The sequence below is a fragment of the Macrotis lagotis genome, chromosome 5 (assembly GCF_037893015.1).
Source record: "Macrotis lagotis isolate mMagLag1 chromosome 5, bilby.v1.9.chrom.fasta, whole genome shotgun sequence".
NCBI lineage: Eukaryota > Metazoa > Chordata > Mammalia > Peramelemorphia > Peramelidae > Macrotis > Macrotis lagotis.
Window position 1 is genome coordinate 33,217,143 of NC_133662.1, and position 16,766 is coordinate 33,233,908.

Sequence of the window (16,766 nt, forward strand, 5' to 3'; positions counted from 1 at the left end):
AATTATAAAATGGAGATAATAATAGCACATATCTCCCAGGTTTGTTGTGAGGACAATGATTTTTTTTAAAAGAGATAATATTTTTAAAAACCCTTAGTACAGTTCCTAGCACATAGAACCCACTTAATAAATGTTTCCTTCCCTCTATTTCTTTCTATCATATTGCTACTGTCTCTGTAGAAGCAGAAAGGGGTTCACATAGAACTTAGGACCATTTCATGTTTCCCTCAGTGATTATGGTCAACAAACTTGTCATCATGGCCTTTTTACTGAAGAATAGACTCTTCATACTTAATTATACTGGTCCTTGGAAAGACATTGTCTGTTGCTAGTACTGTTCACAAAGCCTATCCAACATGGTAGAACTTGTCAGAGTCTAAGTCCTGTTACCATTAGCTTTGAAAGTTCATGATTAGTGTCATAAAACAATGGAACCAGACTTTGGGGAGGAAGTAATTCACTCTAAGGTCTACTTCTTATAGTTAGGGTTTGATGTGATAGATGACTAATTGAACCCCTATTTTATTCCAATAAGTATTAATCAGGTTGATATGATTCCATAGGGCTGCTTGTGACTTCTAATATTAAATCCCAGAGTTGTGAACTGCTGAAGGTAACTTAACTTGCTTAATCAGGGTAAGCTAATTAGAGGACCTCTACATTTTTTTTCTTTGTTATGGTGACCAAATCCCATATGGTGGAGGTGACTCAATTGCATGAAAAGTCTTCCAGATATTCTTGTTGTTTGCAACCTTTCTCATCCCTCTATTATCCAACATGGGGAGATGACCATGAGTGCTTGACCATTAAGTAACCCTGGTTGCTGGCCTGCATCCTGACCTTCTACATAGCTAGTTTGGGTGTGCTCATTACCTAGGTTGGACCTCTTGAAGGTCAAATGTCTATCAAGGTCTCTTTATTCTCTTGTTTGTCAACCAATGGGATTCTTTTTTTAAATTTATTTTTATTAAAGATATTATTTGAGTTTTACAATTTCCCCCCAATCTTACTTCCCTCCCCCTCCCCACAGAAAGCAATCTGTCAGTCTTTACTTTGTTTCCATGTTGTGCCTTGATCCAAATTGGGTGTGATGAGAGAGAAATAATATCCTTAAAGAAGAGACAAGAAGTCTAAGAGATAACAAGATCAGATAATAAGATATCTATTTTTTTTCTAAATTAAAGGGAATAGTGCTTGAACTTTGTTCAAACTCCACAGTTCCTTATCTGGATACAGATGGCACTCTCCTTTGGAGACAGCCCAAAATTGTTCCCGATTGTTGCACTGATGGAATGAGTGAGTCCTTCAAGGTTGATCATCACTCCCATGTTGCTGTTAGGGTATAAAGTGTTTTTCTGGTTCTGCTCATTTCACTCAGGATCAGTTCATGAAAATCCCTCCAGGCTTCCCTGAAATCCTGTCCCTCGTGGTTTCTAATAGAACAATAGTGTTCCATAAGTTATATATATATATATCACAGTTTGCTAAGCCATTCACCAATTGAAGGACATTTACTTGATTACTTGATTTCCAATTCTTTGCCGTCACAAACAGGGCTGCTATAATAATTTTTGTACAAGTAATGTTTTAACCTTTTTCATCATCTCTTCGGGATATAGACCCAGTAGTGGTATTGCTGGGTCAAAGGGTACACACACTTTTGTTGCCCTTTGGGCATACTTCCAAATAGCTCTCCAGAAGGGTTGGATGAGTTCACAGCTCCACAAACAATGTAATAGTGTCACAGATTTCCCACAACCCTTCCAACAATGATCATTACCCTTTCTGGTCATATTGGCCAATCTGAGAGGTGTGAGGTGGTACCTCAGAGAAGCTTTAATTTGCATTTCTCTAATACTTAAGGACTTAGAGCATTTTTTCATATGGCTATGGATTGCTTTGATCTCCTCATCTGTAAATTGCCTTTGCATATCCTTTACCATTTGTCAATTGAGGAATGGCTTTTTGTTTTAAAAATATGACTCAGTTCTCTGTATATTTTAGAAATGAGTCCTTTGTCAGAATCATTAGTTGTAAAGATTGCTTCCCAATTTACTACATTTCTTTTGATCTTGGTTACAGTGGTTTTATCTGTTCAAAAGCTTTTTAATTTAATGTAATTGAAATCATCTAATTGGTTTTTGGATATGTTCTCCAACTCTTCCTTAGTCATAAACTGCTCCCTTTTCCATAGATCCTACAGGTAAACTAGTTCTTGATCTTCTAATTTGCTTATAGTGTTTTTTATGTCTAAGTCCTGTAGGCATTTGGATCTTATCGTGGTAAAGGGTGTTAGGTGTTGGTCTAATCTAAGTTTCTCCCATACTAACTTCCAATTATGCCAGCAGTTTTTTTTTTATCAAAGAGGGAGTTTTTATCTCAATGGCTGGACTCTTTGGGTTTATCAAACAGCAGATTACTATAATCATCTCCTGCTTTTACACCTAGTCTATTCCACTAGTCCACCATTCTATTTCTCAGCCAATACCCAACAGTTTTGATGACTGATGTTTTATAATATAATTTTAGATCAGGTAGGGCTAAGCCACCTCCTCTTGCACTTTTTTTTTCATTAAGCTCCTGGCAATTCTTGACTTTTTATTTCTCCATATGAATTTACTTACAATTTTTTCTAACTCATTAAAGTAATTTTTTGGAATTTTGATTGGTAGGGCACTAAACAGATAGTTTAGTTTTGGTAGAATTGTCATTTTTATTATATTAGCTCTACCTATCCATGAGCAGTTGATATTTGCCCAGTTATTTAAATCTGATTTAATTTGTGTGAGAAGTGTTTTATAGTTGTTTTCAAAAAGGTTCTGAGTCTGTCTTGGCAAATAGACTCCCGAGTATTTTTTATTGTCTGAGGTTACTTTGAATGGGATTTCTCTTTCTAGCTCTTCCTGCTGTTTCTTGCTAGACATATATAGAAAAGTTGAGGATTTATGAGGGTTTATTTTATAACCTGCAACTTTGCTACAATTGCTAATTGTTTCTAGTAGTTTTTTGGATGATTTCTTGGGATTCTCTATGTAGACCATCATATCATCTGCAAAGAGTGTGAATTTTGTCTCTTCCTTCCCAACTCTAATTCCTTCAATTTCTTTTTCTTCTCTAATTGCTGAAGCTAACATTTCTAATACAATATTAAATAGTAGTGGTGATAATGGACACCCTTGTTTCACCCCGATCTTATTGGGAATGCTTCTAGCCTCTCCCCATTGAATATTATGCTTGTTGATGATTTCAGATAAATACTGCTAATTATTTTAATGAACAGTCCATTTATTCCTACACTCTTTAGTGTTTTTAGGAGGAATGGATGCTGTATTTTTTCAAGAGCTTTTTCAGCATCTATTGATATGATCATATGATTTCTGATAGGTTTGTTGTTGATATAATTGAGTATACTAACAGTTTTCCTAATATTGAACCAACTTTGCATTCCTGGAATAGATCCTACTTGATCATAATGTATTATCCTAGTGATAACTTGTTGTAATCGTTTTGCTAAGATTTTTATTTAAGATTGTTGCCTCTATATTCATCAAGGAAATTGGTCTATAATTTTCTTTCTCTGTTTTAACTCTTCCTGGTTTGGTAACAGCACCATATTGGTTTCATAGAAAGAGTTAGTCAGAGTTCCATCTTTCCCTATTTTCCCAAAGAGTTTATATAGAATTGGAACCAATTGTTCCTTAAAAGTTTGGTAGAATTCACTTGTGAATCCATCAGGCCCTGGAGATTTTTTCTTAGGGAGTTCAATGATGGCTTGTTGAATTTCTTTTTCTGAGATAGGGTTGTTTAGGTCTTTAATCTCTTCTTCATTTAACCTGGGAAACTTATATTTTTGTAAATATTCATCTATTTCACTTAGATTATCAAATTTATTGGCATAGAGTTGGGCAAAACAGTATCATATTATTACTTTAATTTCCTCCTCATTGGTGGTGAGTTCACCTTTTTCATTTATGATACTAGCAATTTGGTTTTCTTCTTTCTTTTTTTAAATCAAATTGACTAGAGGTTTATCAATTTTATTGTTTTTTTTCATAATACCAACTTTTGGTTTTATTTATTAAATCAATAGTTTTTTTTTTTGCTTTTGATTTTATTAATTTCTGCTTTAATTTTTAGAATCTCTGATTTGGTATTTAATTGGGGATTTTTGATTTATTCTTCCTCTAATGTTTTTAGTTGCATGTTTAGTTCATTGATTTCCTCTTTCTCCAATTTATTCATGTAAACATTTAGAGCTATAATATGTCCCCTGAGAGTTGCTTTGAATGAATCCCATAGGTTTTGGTATGTTGCTTCATTATTATCATTATCTAGGACAAAATGGTTAATTTTTTCTATAATTTGTTTTTTGGTCCACTCATTTTTTAAAATGAGGTTATTCAGTTTCCAATGTTTTCTGGATTTATATCTCCTTGGCCCAATATTGCATATGACTTTTATTGCATTGTGGTCTGAGAAAGATGTATGCACTATTTCTGCCTTTCTGCAGCTGAGCATTAGGTTTTTGTATAAGTGCCATGTACTGCAGAGAAAAAAGGTATATTCCTTTCTATCTCCATTCAGTTTCCTCCATAAGTCTACCATATCTGATTTTTCTAACAATCTATTTACCTCCTTAACTTCTTTCTTGTTTATTTTATGATTCGATTTATCTAGATCTCAGAGCAGGAGGTTAAGGTCTCCCACTAGTAGAGTTTTGCTGTCTATGTGTTCCTGTAGTTCTTTCAGCTTCTCCTCTAAGAATTTGGGTGCTGTCCCACTGGGTGCATATATAATCAGTATTGAAATAACTTTATTGTCTATGGTACCTTTTAGGAGGATAAAGTTTCCTTCCTTATCTCTTTTAATGCTATCTATTTTTGCTGCTGCTTTGTCTGTGATAAGGATTGCTACCCCTGCTTCTTGTACTTCAGCTGAAGCAAAATATATTTTGCTCCAACCTTTTACCTTTACTCTATATGTATCTCTATGCTTCAAATGAGTTTCTTGTAAGCAGCATATTGTAGGATTCTGGTTTTCAATCCACTCTGCTATTTGCTTACTTTTTAAGGGAGAATTCATCCTATTCAGATTCAAAGCTATGATTTTGAATCCTTTATTGCCTTCTGTGCTATCTTCCCTCTGTTTGTATATTCCCCCTTCCCCCTTTTATCCATATTCCCCAGTATTTTGTTTCTGAATACCACCTCCTTCAGTGTGTTTGCCCTCCTATATCACCCCCTCCCCTTTCTTTCCCCTTTCCCTTTTTTCCTTTTCCCTTCCCTTCCTTTTATTGTTTCCCCCTTTTTCCACCACTCCCCTTCCCTTCCTCCATCCCCCCTCCCCCTTTCCCCTTTTTAATACTTGAAAGGTTAGATGTTTTATAAATTAACTGAGTATGTGTAGGTTGACTTTAAGCCAAGTCTGATGAGAAGAAGATTCAGGTGTTTCTCCTCTGCTCCCTTCTTTCCCTCTATTACCACAAGTTTTTTGTACCTCTTAGTGTAATGAGATTTACCCCATTCAATCCCCTCCTTCCTCCCGTCTCTTTCCTGTTCCCCTTTTTAAGGAGGTAGTGGTTTTTTAGATCATTCTATCTAAGTCATAGAAAATTCTGAGTGTTTGTCACTCCTAGTTCAGTATATTCTATCGAATAGAGTTATTAGTCTTTCTCCCAAATGGGGTTAAAGCCTGTTACATCTCTATAGATAGCAGTCTCATGGATAGATCATGAATGTCCATCATTTCTGGCTAGGTATATTCTCTCTGTTAGAGTTACAATTCTCAAAATTTATGAGAATTTTTTTCCCCATGCTGGGATATAGCCAGTTTCAACTTACTGGATAACAGGTTTTTTTTTCCTTTTACCCCCCCACCCGCCTTTTATTTACCTTTTCATGTATCTTTTGAACCTCCTGTTTGATGTCCAAATTTTCTATTTAGCTCTGGTCTTTTCATCAGGAATTTTTGGAATTCTTCCATTTCATTAAATGTCCATCTCTTTCCCTGGAAGAGAAAGCTCAGCTTTGCAGGAAAGTAGATTCTTGGCTGCATTCCAAGCTCCCTTGCTTTTCGAAATATCTCATTCCAGGCCCTTCGATCCCTTAATGTTGATGCAGCCAGGTCCTTTGTGATCCTTACTGTGACTGCTTGATATTTAAATTGTTTCTTTCTGGCTGCCTGTGGGATTTTCTCTTTTATCTGATAGTTCTGGAATTTGGCCACAACATTCCTTGGTGTTTTCGTTTTAGGATCTTTTTCTGGAGGGTATTGATGTATTCTTTGAATAACTACTTTGCCCTCTGATTCCATTATATCAGGGCAGTTTTCTATCACTAGATCCTGTAATATTAAGTCCAGGCTTTTTTTTCTCTTCCGTGTTTTCAGGAAGTCCTATAATTTTCAGGTTGCCCCTCCTCGATCTATTCTCGAGGTCACTGGTTTTGTTGATGAAGTATTTTACATTTTCTATTATTTTTTCTATTTTTTTATTTTGTTTAACTGACTCTTGCTGTCTCATGGAGTCATTAGTTTCTGTAGAGTCCATTCTTTTTTGGGGGGGAGGAATTTCCTTCATTAACCTTTTGCAGCTCCTTTTCCAAATTGTCAATTCTACTTTTGAAAGAGCTTTCCATTTGACCAATTGAGGTTTTGAGAGAATTATTTTCTTTTTGCATTTGCCCAGTTGAGGATCTGAGAGAATTATTCTCATTTTGTATTTGTCCAATTGATGATGTGAGAGATTTATTCTCATTTTGTAATTGTCCAATTGATGATCTGAGAGATTTATTCTCATTGTGTATCTGTCCAGTTGCGTATCTGAGAGATTTATTCTCCTTTTGTATTTGTCCAATTGTAATTTCTAAGGATTTGTTTTCTTGTTCCAAAGTATTAATTATCTCTCCCAGATTTTTAAGGTCCTTTCTTATTTCTTCAAGGAAGTCTTTCTGTGCTGAAGACCAGTTTGTATTCTCCTCAGAGGTTCTAGGTCTTTCTGAGTTAGGGTCTTTCCCTTCCAAAAATTTTTCTATGGATCCACCTTTCTGCTGACCCTTCTTCATTTTTCTAAGACCTTGAGTTGGGGAGGGGCTGGTTCACAGGGGCTTGGGATAGCTGAAGGCTTTACTCTCTGAGTGCAATTTCTCTGTCTGGCCAGTAGGAGGTGTTGGTCGCTTTCTCTGGAGTGTCTACAGTGACCTTGATTGAGGCCTTCTCCCTTTGCTTGAAGGGAGCAGTTGGAGCTATTAAATTCTTTTGCCTTCACTCAGTAGTGGGCTTTACTCTAGCCTGAGGTCAATCACTTTCCATTACCAGCTGTGCTGATTCTTTTGCTCACATACTTGGGCTGGAGGCAGAATTAGTTTGCAATTGTTTGTTCCCAGAAGAGGTCTGAGCTGTAATGGAGGTGTGGACTCATAGTTACTCAGACCAGAGGAGCCCAGGGATGGTGTATGCAGCTCTCCTGCACCAGAACTCTTCCCCCCAGCCCTGTCCACAACCCCCTGGGGGACAGTACCAACACCAGTGCCTCTACTCCCTAGTTGACTCAAGCTCCTGCCATCTAGCCCCACTGCTAATCCAGCAGGTCCAGCTCTCGGGCCCTCAGACTCCAGGTTCCAATTCAGCTGTTAATCTGGTTGATCGGGGCTGATCCCCACTCTGAGCCCAGACTCACCCACCCAAATTTATCCAGTGCTGTTGGGGGAGACCGGAGGTAGATGTTCTTTCTCCTGGCTTTTCTTTCTGGGTTTTGTGGGTCAGATTTCTTTTAAAAGGTTTGTTTCTTATGATAGATGGGGAAAGATCAAGAGACTTTAGAACTATGCCTGTCTTCTCTCCGCCACCTTGGCCAGAAGTCAACCAATGAGATTCTGTATTTTGTATAGATCCTCCTGGAATATCAAAGATAAGATCTTTCCATCAATAAGACCCTGTAATTTGGTTTTGCTCCACCTGGATTGCCTGAAAAAGGAGCATAAATAATTTATTTGGATTAGAATTTTTTACATTTTTTTAAGTTAAAAATTCTTTTCTTTCCTCTGCTCCTCTCCCACCCATTAAGGAGGCAAGCAACATGATACTCGTTATTCATGTGAAGTAATACAAAACATTTCAATACATTTCCATATTAGCCATGTTTAAGAGAAAAAAAATGAGACAAAAAATGCTACAGTTTGCACTCAAGGGTTCCTCAATTCATGAGCACCTGGCCAGGGTGAGGAAGGAAGTATATTTGAGTTATAAAAGGTAGTTCCTGACAACTTGTCAGTTTATGTGCTTTGAAAAGATCTGGAGCTTTTGCCAATCATAACTTTATAAGGGCATACAAGGTTAGTATTGTCCCCATAGTTTTGTATAATCATTGATTTGCAAAATGTGCCCCAAATGCCTGACTCCCCAAACTGAAATCTAAAAAAACAAAATGAAAACTATCCAGATAAACATAACTGGCATTCAAAAACATTTGTAAAAATGGAACTGAGAACCCCCCTACCACCATCGTAGGTGGCGATGTGCTAGAGAATCAAAAAGAATAAGATGTGAGGAATAAAGTAAGAATGATGAGTATAGCACTTATACTGAGAATCAATGAATTAATGCAATGTTTTAATTAGAAACACATTCTGACTCTAAACCAGGGATTCTTAACTTGGCACATGGAATTTGATTGTTCTACTTAAATTATTACATAGATAATATTGGATTCCTTTGTAACCTTATGAATATTTTTAAATACTTAAAATATTATTCTGAGAAGGGACTGCAGACTTCACAAACTTGACAAAAGGATTGATTACACACACAAAAAAATAATAACCCCTGTCTTAAATAGATCCAGGTTTTCCCACAAAATCATAAAATCTCATAAGGAAAACCAGAAGTTTCTCAGCTTTCTTTCCACTGTAAGAATCACCCATCTTTCAGTACCACTGACAAGTGATGATCTAGCCTCTGCTTGTAGACTCTAGTAATAGGAAATTCCCTGCTTCCTGAGATATCTCCTACTTTCAGATAGCTTTACTTGATAGGAAATTGTTCATTATAATGATTTTCTCTAACTCTCATTCATCTTAATTCTGCCTTATGGGACCAAGGAGAAAAAATATAATTCATCATCTACATGCAATACTGCAAATATTTGAATACTGTCTTCATATCCCATTTAGTCTTCCTCTTCCTCAAACTGAACATTTCTAGTTCTTTCAATAGACCTTGCATGATATGACTTGGAATACATTTTAATAGAAAATAAAAGTATATATAAAGAACTTGGGAAATATGGGTATGGATTATTGAAGTGGGTTATGGAATCTCTTTTATGGAGATAGTTCAAATATAAGAGAGATATTAATCTTTCTCAGATGGTTTAGGTGTGGCCCTTCCCGGAGGCTGGGGGATAAGCCTTTGGAGGTACTTGCCAACCTATCATCCTTTTTTAATAATTGAACTCATTGTTGGCACCCAGAAAGGGTGTGATATCTTTTATTCTCTCCCACAGTAAATGCCAAATGGTAGTAAAGTAGATAGTTAATCGGTGGAACACCAAAATTCACTGTCTAGTCTTTGTTGAGTTTTCCGTTAGAGCCTGATCTCCATAGAAGAAACCATTTCAGGATTGCTATCATAGTGAAAATCTGTTACTGTGAGGCAGAAGAGTTTTCTCATAATGAAACATTCTTTCTTCCTTTTGGCAGAGGAGTGAGGGACTAAGTTAGAATGCTGCATTGAATTTGACTGTTTCTCTTTCATTGCTTTCGTTATAATGGAAATTTTAACTGGAAGGGGGAAGGGTAAAAGGATAATCTCTAGAAATAAATAATAATAGCTAAGATATGTAGAAAGCCTTGTTTGGTCCAGGTACTGTGCTAATAATTTACAATTATTAACACATTTGATCCTTGCAACAACCCTGGGAAGCAGATTCCATTACTATCCTATTTGTACACATGAAGAAACTGAGGCAAACAGAAGCTAAGCTACTTGTCCATGGTAACACTGTCACTAGGTGTCAGAGGCTGGTCTGAACCTTAGTCCTCTTTCTACTGTGCCACCTATATAGCTCAAAGCTAAGTTACTGAAATACAGGAAATGATTATGAGTTAAAAATGAAGCAAAAAGGATCAAAAGAACATAATTTTTAATAAGATGCTTATAAATCATGTGTGAAATATTCTCTATTCTAATTTATTTTTCAAAACTACCATCATCAAAGGTGTGGTCAAGATCTACTTGACTCCATCCCTGGAGGAAATGAATCCAGTGCTGAATCCTTTTATGAAATTTAAACATTTGTGCTCTAACTTTCTACCTACTGCTAGGGGGAGATTAAAACCACTGCTGAGTATTTTCTCAGTTTTAAAATCCTTATCACTGAACTAATAAATAAATTGATTAAATAAAAAAGAAACTTTGAAGTCATCTAGTCCAACCTCCTCATTTTCCATAAGGAAAAAAAAAACCCCAAAACTTAGACTCAAAAACGTTAAATGACTTGCCTAAAGTCACATAGTAAGTGAAAGAGCAAGGATTTGAATCCAAATCATCTGAATTAAAAATGCAGCTCCCTTCCAACTACACCACATTATTTTTTTTCTACTTCAGTTTGACAGTTTTGAGGGAAAAAGCAAACTTTCCTATATTTTTTTCTTGTTTCACTTATAGGCACAAGACAGATGTCTGCTTCCCAGGTGTGCTCAAGGTTATTTCCTACTATTGTATGAAGAAACCTGGGGATGTACCTCCTACCTGAAAATTTTAAGAAATTCCAGATTGTCTGAGGTCCCCACCAGAACAAATGTGTTTCCATTCTCTGGATTCAGTAGGTGATCAAATTCATGTTCGCTTATCAATGACTTGGATACCCTTGGGAAATAGTAGATTGTTTTTACCAACTAGTAGCTTTTATATATGCATTATCTTCCAAGACTAAAGCACAGGGCCTTGCCCATGGGTGGTCTTTGATAAAATGTTTTTGGATTGTTTAATTGAATTGAAGTGCTTTTTTTCAGTTCCCAGTTTTCTAATACTCTTTTCATCTCTAAATCTATGATCCTGTCATCTAGAAAAGAATAATGTGCATATATAGTGATTACTAACCATCAAATTTTGTCAGATATTTTTGTTGTTATGAACTAAAATTTTATTAATTTCAACAATTAGTGACTCAGCAGATCAAAAAGTGTTTTTAGGGGAAAACGAATAATAAAGGATAAATGTTTTACTTGCAGAGATTTTCTCTTTGCTAGTTCAGCAAATGTCTTTGTTATCTTACCAATTCTTAATAAAGATAGAATTCATTGGTTAAATAAAACAAATAATTAACAAAACCTGAGATGTCACTATAGGTATAGTCTACTGATTTCTCTTCCTTTACTTTCTTCCCTTCCTTTCTTTACCCTTGCCTTCTCTAGTCTTAACTTCTTTAACTTCTCTTCCCTTTTTACTTCTTTTCTCCTTCCTTCCCTGTTTTTTTCCTTTTTTCTTTGTTCCCTTCCTTCCTATCTTTTACCAAGAAACTTGGTTTTATTAAAAACTCAGTATTGCATTACCTTGGCAGTTTTTCCCTCTTCCTTACAAATCATACACCTGTGAAGTATGATGAAATCTAAAAATGTTTTCTGTTTACAGAACAGTTCAAAATATCCTGCCAATTCTTTTGGTTTATTGAAACACCAGATGTGTTTTCAAATTTTTTTTAATATTAAACTTGGATCTATTTCTAGGTAAATTGAACTTATATGTTACTGATTTGTTTACTCTCCTTTAATATTTCAAAGTTTAGTGATTTCATTTGTGTAGATTCTTCTTCCAGTGATGCAGATCACAAACCCCTTTATATTTTTTTTGTAGATGGTTTCATGAATTACTGTGAAAAAAAATATTACCTACCTGTTGGCTAACTTTATCTTGAGAAAATTCTTCATACTTAGGCTAATCTCCAGTAGACAGATTTAATCTCTCCTGGGTTCTCTACTCAGAACTTTTCCAGGTTGATCAAACTGACCAGAGTTTATGTCATATAATCATAGAATTTTTTTTGTGTGCTTTGATTCTAGGAATCAAGATGACTTTATTAGAGTTATTTATTCAATTCATCAAAGGTTTTGTAGTTAGTATATATTGAAGTAGATCTTATTAAATGTCTCTCTCTCTCTCTCTCTCTCTCTCTCTCTCTCTCTATATATATATATATATATATATATATATATATATATTGATTTATTTGGATTTTTCTGACCTTTGACATAGGAGACTGATTCACCCTAGGTGTAGTCATAAGATCATAGAGTTTGTTCTGGAGGAAACTTTTGAGGGCATCTAATTCCAGTTTCTTCATTCTATTAACCAATGGGGACAAAAACTTAGAGCTTAAATGATTTACCCAGGTTCACACGCATTCTAAGTGGAAGCCAGTTTCTCTGATGTCAAATTTAGTAATCTTTTCATAGTATCATCAGGTCCATCAAATTTCAATCCTGAATATACTGATTTTTCTTTAGATTCCTAAGTTTTCAAAGTATAGAAGACTTTTAAGTAAAATGAGGTTAAAAAAATCAGTAGCCCATCCAAAATGCAAATTGTGAAGGTGAAAAGTTTGATATTGGTATTCATGGTAATGGTAATTATAAATAAATTTTAAAGACAGAGGTGATATTCTGCCAATGAGGTTGTTATTATTTATGTTTAATTGTAGTGGTGTAGTTGGGAAGTAATAATGTAATTGATAAGCTCGTGAAAAAGATGCTGTCTCTCCATCTTGCAAGTTACATTTATAGGCAACTTAATTATCCCAGAATACAAGTCATATAAGAATATTTTCCTAAGATGTAGATAATACAGGTTATTTTACTTATGTTTTAGATGAGGAAATGCACTCAGAGTAATTAACTAATGTCTATGGTTATACAGTGTCTTATGTACATTATAGTTTATCTGACCCTTTCTAATCCAGAAAACAGAGCTAAAAGCATTTTTAGGTTATAGGTCAGTACTATATTTTAGCAGCATATATAATTTTGAGGTACTTTTGCTTTCAAATTTATTAAATATCACCTAATAAATCTCTCTCTCCCTCTCTCTCTGTCTCTCTCTCTCTCTCTCTCTCTCTCTCTCTCTCTCTCTCTCTCTTTCTGTCTTTATTCTTTGTCTCTTTTTGTCTCTCTCTTATTCATCAATATGATGTATCTATTTTTGTTACTATATGAGATAGTGAGATTTTATCTATTTGCATTAGATAGTGGCAAGGTCATGCAAAATGGTGTCTTCCTCCATCCTCCTGCATTTTATTTACTGATTTTGAAATTTTCTTGACTAATCCCAAGCTTGACCACACTCTTTTGATCCCTTTTGATCAGTTAAGGTTTCTAAGACATTCAATATGAAGATATAGAAACAAAACCAAAAACTATGATTTTCTTCACATACTAAAATTGGGTCCTTTCCTTTTGGTCGTGCCCATCCCCCTTTAGTGTATACCTGGCACACAACTCTCACCTATTATTCCAAGAAGTTGTAGCAGGCACAGTGGCCACACCCCAGGAAATCTTGACAGATGAGTCAAGCTGTGTGGAGGATAAGCAATGGACCTCGAACTTACTGTTGAGATAGGGAGTATCTAGCATGTGAATAGGCATGTGGAATAAGCAAATGAGAACAGTTTACTCCAACAACCACTGAAGCAAGTGTTGTGGAGCACTTACAACTTGGTCAAATTCCAAGTCATCTATTACAGCCCAGGCCATTGCCAGTCATTGGACTATTCCTTGCCCCCTCTCTAGAAGAGAGACTTTGTGTAATTCTGAATCACTTAAATACAATTTATGCATGAGTCAAGACATCATCCATGATTCTTTGGTGCTTTTTGAAAACAAAGGATAGACAATGAATAAAATTTTGAAAAATTCAGTGTAAAGTTTGACTAGCATAACCTTTGCTGCACCTCAGAAGTAAACTCTCTAAGTACAAAGGAACAGAAGCAGAGCCCCTTTGTAGACTGCTCTATTCATAGATACTTCATGATTTGTATCAGTATGGGTTACCCAGATCTGAAAGATGTAAACAGGGGAGAATTATAAAAGTGTGAATTAGGGAGCCTGGAACAACTTTAGCTCATTGATGACTAACCAACTATGGAGTATGTATACTTGATACATCACTAATGTTAGAAAAGAATGGAAATGTGAATTTTTGTTGCTTTTCCCCCATATTATACTAGAAAGAGTAGCAAAGAGTTTTCTATTTATTCACTTTAACAAATCTCAGTGTAATGACTGCCTCTCATACTTGCCTCTTGTCATTTCAGGAACTTAGATGAAAAGTTTTCTTGAGACAGGTACAGTACAGAGTATAGAATATATGGACAGACCAATCTATTAAATCATCTACATTTTTAGTCTTGTGAAATTTGAACTGATAACCAAAATGATGAGCTCCTAGTACCCAGTGATATTTACTAAATAAATAGATAATCAGAAAGATAGATGAATGAATGAATGAATGAATGAATGAATGAATGAAGGTTGATTTGTTTCCACTATACTCTATTTTCTAAGGCAGGGGAGTACAATAACACGTTTTGTAGAAAGATATTTAAACCTCAAAAACACAGGAAAATTAAATTAACTAGAATAATACCCATAGAAAACAAAATCAATCTATTAATAATTATACTATCTGATCTGTCCTGGGATAGATATTCCAGGCTTGTATTATTCTGATCAACCACAGTCAGACACATTTTAAAACTCTAACATAGTGATGTGGTTTTGCTTCTCTTCAAGAATGAAGGACAACAATCAACTAACCATTTTACTTACTTAGGACCTAGAATGTACTCATTATGCTTGGTCCTGAGTTCACATGTATATAAAAAAAAAGAAACCATTTCTAATCACAATAAAGTTTCATTCTAATGACAGAAATAGAAAAAGAACATAAAAATAAATACAGTATAAATATAAGGTCAATAAATACCCAAATATACAAACTAATTATAAGGAATATACCTTTAGAGGAATGGTTTTTGATAGAATGAGGAAAGTCTAGGCAGAAGAGATAATGCCTAAGCTGCGTCTTAAAGGAAGAGGGAAATTTTTGTCCCAGTGTATCAAGATGGAGTATGAACTGGCCTAGGAATTAAACAGAAAAAAAGGTCCATTTGACTGAATAAATAACAGAATGCAGGAGGGGGTGGAGGAAGAAAACAATCAAAGAAGAAAAAAGAAAAACTCCAGCAGAATATGCAAAATAATCTGGAGTGAGAAGGGATAATCTAATAATCTAGGAGAGAAGTGATGAAGGCCTGAATAAAGGTGGTAGCTGTATGAGAGGAGAGAGTGTATCAGATTTGAGAGGTATTGTGGAAGTAGAAATGACAAGACTTTTCAACTGATTAGATGTTTAGGGTGAGGAAGAGTGAGGAGTCTTCAAAAGAAGATAACCAAAGTTGTTAATAGATACCTGAAAAAATGCCTTCTCAAGTTGTGAGGGAGGGATGAGAGGGAGAAAGAGAATTTTGAGTTCAAAGATTTTTTTAAATGAATGCTAAATTTTTTAATGTAATTGGGAAATTTTAATAAAAGAATGTGTGTGTGTATTTGTGTTTGTGACTGTTTGTGAGATATACTGAATTTGATGAGTCACCAAAGAAGACTGAAAATATTCCAGTTAAGATTTTAAGGTTTGACTCTATATTTTCTCTATTATATTAGTTTCTTATGTATACTTCACCATAATTGGAAAGAACTACATTCAGAACACATTTCCATATATATATATATATATACATATATATATATATTATATATATATATATACACTCATACATATGCACATATGCATACAAAGTGATATGGAAACTTTTCTGGTGTAGGCAAGGTTCATGGACAAGCCTAATGCTGAAATTTTATTTTACAATCATTCAATAAATATAGACTACTTAAATTCACCTAAGAAACATTTGCAAAAGAAAATACATGTCACAAAGGAGATTTTAATCCTTGAGTTTATTAATTCTACTTGTCTTTAATATTGCTTGCTTTAATAGAAAGCATCTTACAAGATTCTTTTGTCTTTTTTGCTTCATTTTGACTCCAGTTTTGTTAAATATTTCAACATAATATACCAATGTTAAATCGAAATAAAATATAAATGAAAGAACATTAAACTTTAGCAAAAATAATATTATAGTGTTAGGATTTAAACAGAAAATAGGAATTCTGTGGCATTATTTTCTGATTGACACTTGTGTTCTCTATGACTTCCTCTGTTCCCTTAAGGAAGAAAGTATTTTATAATCTTCACGGCAGGAGTGTGTGTGTGTGTTTGTGTTTGTGTTTGTGTGTGTGTGTGTGTGTGTGTGTGTGTGTGTGTGTGTGTGTGTGTGGTGTTTGGAGGTAGAGCTGATATAAGCTTTCCTGTTTATGATTTTTTTCTTTATCTCCATTGATATTATCTTTATGTTTATAAGGGAATCACAGTGAAGCACTTTATTTTATTGGGAAACTGAGGTACTGTATATGTCAAACTGACAAGTAAAACAGAGATATAGACTCAAAATGGCAGAGTGAAAGGAAGAATTTTTTGACATGCAATCATATTTAGGATTACAGAAGATTTAGGAGTCACCACTATAAAGGAGAATAGAACTTGAAATATGATAGTCCAATAGGCAAAGCTTTGTTTTAGCATTAGAACCAAGAATAACATACCCAGCAAAACTGAATATATTCCTACAGGGCAAAAAAAATTGACCTTTAAATGAGATA